At 52.7% G+C, this 5000-nt stretch overlaps 1 non-coding gene across 1 annotated transcript in view; it reads right to left on the reverse strand.

Moving 5' to 3' along the window:
* Positions 1-1163, reverse strand: part of LOC126432827 (small subunit ribosomal RNA) — a 1931-nt gene extending 768 nt beyond the window's left edge. The window contains exon 1 of the ribosomal RNA XR_007578261.1: positions 1-1163. This exon is cut by the window's left edge and continues 768 nt beyond it. This is a non-coding gene — a ribosomal RNA (small subunit ribosomal RNA).
* Positions 1164-5000: the final 3837 nt, after the last annotated feature.

The raw sequence follows: 5000 nt of genomic DNA on the forward strand, positions 1-5000 counted from the left end.
TCGCTGGCTGGCATCGTTTATGGTTAGAACTAGGGCGGTATCTGATCGCCTTCGAACCTCTAACTTTCGTTCTTGATTAATGAAAACATACTTGGCAAATGCTTTCGCTTCTGTTCGTCTTGCGACGATCCAAGAATTTCACCTCTAACGTCGCAATACGAATGCCCCCGCCTGTCCCTATTAATCATTACCTCGGGTTCCGAAAACCAACAAAATAGAACCGAGGTCCTATTCCATTATTCCATGCACACAGTATTCAGGCGGGCTTGCCTGCTTTAAGCACTCTAATTTGTTCAAAGTAAACGTGCCGGCCCACCGAGACACTCAATAAAGAGCACCCTGGTAGGATTTCAACGGGGTCCGCCTCGGGACGCACGAGCACGCACGAGGCGGTCGCACGCCTTCGGCTCGCCCCACCGGCAGGACGTCCCACGATACATGCCAGTTAAACACCGACGGGCGGTGAACCAACAGCGTGGGACACAAATCCAACTACGAGCTTTTTAACCGCAACAACTTTAATATACGCTATTGGAGCTGGAATTACCGCGGCTGCTGGCACCAGTTACCGCGGCTGCTGGCACCAGACTTGCCCTCCAATAGATACTCGTTAAAGGATTTAAAGTGTACTCATTCCGATTACGGGGCCTCGGATGAGTCCCGTATCGTTATTTTTCGTCACTACCTCCCCGTGCCGGGAGTGGGTAATTTGCGCGCCTGCTGCCTTCCTTGGATGTGGTAGCCGTTTCTCAGGCTCCCTCTCCGGAATCGAACCCTGATTCCCCGTTACCCGTTACAACCATGGTAGGCGCAGAACCTACCATCGACAGTTGATAAGGCAGACATTTGAAAGATGCGTCGCCGGTACGAGGACCGTGCGATCAGCCCTAAGTTATTCAGAGTCACCAAGGCAAACGGACCGGACGAGCCGACCGATTGGTTTTGATCTAATAAAAGCGTCCCTTCCATCTCTGGTCGGGACTCTGTTTGCATGTATTAGCTCTAGAATTACCACAGTTATCCAAGTAACGTGGGTACGATCTAAGGAACCATAACTGATTTAATGAGCCATTCGCGGTTTCACCTTAATGCGGCTTGTACTGAGACATGCATGGCTTAATCTTTGAGACAAGCATATGACTACTGGCAGGATCAACCAGGGAGCTGCGTCAACTAGAGCTGAGCAGCCGGCCGCCCGGGAGTGTGTCCCGGGGGCCCGCGCGAACACGCAAGCGTCCGCTCAATTATTCTGCAAACAGGAGGAGGCTGAGCTCCCCTGCACAACACACCTCGAAACCCTCTCAGGTCCCGGCGGCGCGCAGCGCCGTCCTAAGTACTTGGTCGGGTTCGAGAGAGGCGCAATCGCCCGGAGTTAGGCGAGTAGACGCTTTAGGTGCGACCACCCGTGCTCCCAACTGAGCTTGCCGCTGCCGACAGAGGCCCGGGAGCGTGCTGTCGTGGCATTGCCGGCGGGAGACAACACGCGCCACCTACGGTGACCGGCAGCTCCAACGCCAGCGCCACAGAAGGACAAAAGCCCTACTTGGGTGCCGAAGCGAACTCTCCCAGCACAGCGCACGCGCCAACACGTCCGCACAGCTGCGATACAAACCACCTGCGAGAACCGCTGGGGCGACCGAGCAGCAGACGGCGTCGCGGCGCCGAGCGCCGGGCGGCGGCGCATCCTCAGCGCACAAAGTCCTCAATCGGACCAGCACACTGCAGATGGCCACCGCGCTTCGCACCGGGCCCGCGAGGACCTACTTTGGCCGCAAGGCGCCGCGAGCAGGGGGCGCCGGCGCGCAGCTGCGCCGCCTGCCGCGTCCGTCGGCCGGCGCGCCTGCCACCGGCCGCCCCCACCAGCCGGCTGTAGCGCGTGCGCCCACGCACCGCGCTGCCAGCACGCCGGGCGGCCCCCCCTCACCGGCCGGGGACGGTCCCACCCAGCCACCGCCGCGTATCGCCTCACACCCAGATCCCCTTTCACGTTCGTGGGCATGGTGGGTCCCCTTTCACGTTCGTGGGCATGGTGGGTATCCCTGAAACAACCGGTTAATAGCTCGACCGATCGTCGCCAACACTGATTCACCTCTAGCGAGAACAACCGCACCACAACGGGTTACCGGTTGTTCATTTGCGTAACGTCACCAGCAAACGTACACGTCCATCGCCATTTGCAACGAGTATTGCATGCCTGTGTCAGGTGTCACAACACACTACGTCTGCCCACATAGACGCAACAACATGTGCACGCCTAGAGAACACGTGGAAGGTAGACCCCGTACGTATGCGGTGTCCATTGCGCGAACGACTGTCAGCCCGCCTCTGCAGCATGTCGCAGATGTGGAACGCGGTGCAACATGCTATCACGGTGTGTGAGAAGAGACGACTACGTCCGAATACACGCTCCACTACATCAACAGACTGCTCATGCTGATCGCCATCCAGGGCGTCCGTTCCTCCCACACGTCTGTATGGCGTACCACACTGCAATCCAGCTCTTATAGGGAGACGACACGTAGCTGCGTGCACAATATTTGGACTGTATGGTCCGCCGTTGCTAGGCGCTGTCGTCATACGGTCACATGGGCCACGATGTATCATTCAGTACATACGGAGCAATGTGCAGTACAGTTTGTGGGTTTTGCGTACATCGGCGGACAGGTGACAGGCCGTACCACAACGTAGGCTGAGTACGTCGGCATGCGAAGGGCATTGAACATGCAAACTTCTCACCGACCAGCTTGCGAAGGCAGGGGGGAAGGGGGGGGGGCATGTACGTCCTGCTGCTATCCACACTACAGTGTATAGCAGGAGCATGTGGAAAGTCAGCAACACCTGCAAGGTGTTTAACATGACGCGATACACAGGGGACCGGGCAGTGCGAGTAGCGAACTATATTGCGAGGGTTGCGGTTAGGCAACACTACACTACTTTAACGGGTTGCATAACAATTACAGAGCAGGTTCAGCGACAACGTGCGTCAGGTTAAGGCGCAATATAGTTTAGGTTACGGCGCACTTTAGGTTAGGTTAAGGCACATTATAGGTTAGGTTAAGGCACAACATGGGTTACGTTAAGGCACAACATGGGTTACGTTAAGGCACAACATGGGTTAGGTTAAGGCACAACATGGGTTAGGTTAAGGCACAACATGGGTTAGGTTAAGGCACAACATGGGTTAGGTTAAGGCACAACATGGGTTAGGTTAAGGCACAACATGGGTTAGGTTAAGGCACAACATGGGTTAGGTTAAGGCACAACATGGGTTAGGTTAAGGCACAACATGGGTTAGGTTAAGGCACAACATGGGTTAGGTTAAGGCACAACATGGGTTAGGTTAAGGCACAACATGGGTTAGGTTAAGGCACAACATGGGTTAGGTTAAGGCACAACATGGGTTAGGTTAAGGCACAACATGGGTTAGGTTAAGGCACAACATGGGTTAGGTTAAGGCACAACATGGGTTAGGTTAAGGCACAACATGGGTTAGGTTAAGGCACAACATGGGTTAGGTTAAGGCACAACATGGGTTAGGTTAAGGCACAACATGGGTTAGGTTAAGGCACAACATGGGTTAGGTTAAGGCACAACATGGGTTAGGTTAAGGCACAACATGGGTTAGGTTAAGGCACAACATGGGTTAGGTTAAGGCACAACATGGGTTAGGTTAAGGCACAACATGGGTTAGGTTAAGGCACAACATGGGTTAGGTTAAGGCACAACATGGGTTAGGTTAAGGCACAACATGGGTTAGGTTAAGGCACAACATGGGTTAGGTTAAGGCACAACATGGGTTAGGTTAAGGCACAACATGGGTTAGGTTAAGGCACAACATGGGTTAGGTTAAGGCACAACATGGGTTAGGTTAAGGCACAACATGGGTTAGGTTAAGGCACAACATGGGTTAGGTTAAGGCACAACATGGGTTAGGTTAAGGCACAACATGGGTTAGGTTAAGGCACAACATGGGTTAGGTTAAGGCACAACATGGGTTAGGTTAAGGCACAACATGGGTTAGGTTAAGGCACAACATGGGTTAGGTTAAGGCACAACATGGGTTAGGTTAAGGCACAACATGGGTTAGGTTAAGGCACAACATGGGTTAGGTTAAGGCACAACATGGGTTAGGTTAAGGCACAACATGGGTTAGGTTAAGGCACAACATGGGTTAGGTTAAGGCACAACATGGGTTAGGTTAAGGCACAACATGGGTTAGGTTAAGGCACAACATGGGTTAGGTTAAGGCACAACATGGGTTAGGTTAAGGCACAACATGGGTTAGGTTAAGGCACAACATGGGTTAGGTTAAGGCACACCATGGGTTAGGTTAAGGCACACCATGGGTTAGGTTAAGGCACACCATGGGTTAGGTTAAGGCACACCATGGGTTAGGTTAAGGCACAACATGGGTTAGGTTAAGGCACAACATGGGTTAGGTTAAGGCACAACATGGGTTAGGTTAAGGCACAACATGGGTTAGGTTAAGGCACAACATGGGTTAGGTTAAGGCACAACGTAGGTTAGGTTAAGGCACAACGTGGGTTAGGTTAAGGCACAACGTGGGTTAGGTTAAGGCACAACGTGGGTTAGGTTAAGGCACAACGTGGGTTAGGTTAAGGCACAACATGGGTTAGGTTAAGGCACAACATGGGTTAGGTTAAGGCACACCATGGGTTAGGTTAAGGCACAACATGGGTTAGGTTAAGGCACAACATGGGTTAGGTTAAGGCACAACATGGGTTAGGTTAAGGCACAACATGGGTTAGGTTAAGGCACAACATGGGTTAGGTTAAGGCACAACATGGGTTAGGTTAAGGCACAACATGGGTTAGGTTAAGGCACAACGTAGGTTAGGTTAAGGCACAACGTGGGTTAGGTTAAGGCACAACATGGGTTAGGTTAAGGCACAACATGGGTTAGGTTAAGGCACAACATGGGTTAGGTTAAGGCACAACATGGGTTAGGTTAAGGCACAACATGGGTTAGGTTAAGGCACA

Source organism: Schistocerca serialis, unplaced genomic scaffold (genome assembly GCF_023864345.2).
Source record: "Schistocerca serialis cubense isolate TAMUIC-IGC-003099 unplaced genomic scaffold, iqSchSeri2.2 HiC_scaffold_1155, whole genome shotgun sequence".
In the NCBI taxonomy this organism is placed as follows: domain Eukaryota; kingdom Metazoa; phylum Arthropoda; class Insecta; order Orthoptera; family Acrididae; genus Schistocerca; species Schistocerca serialis.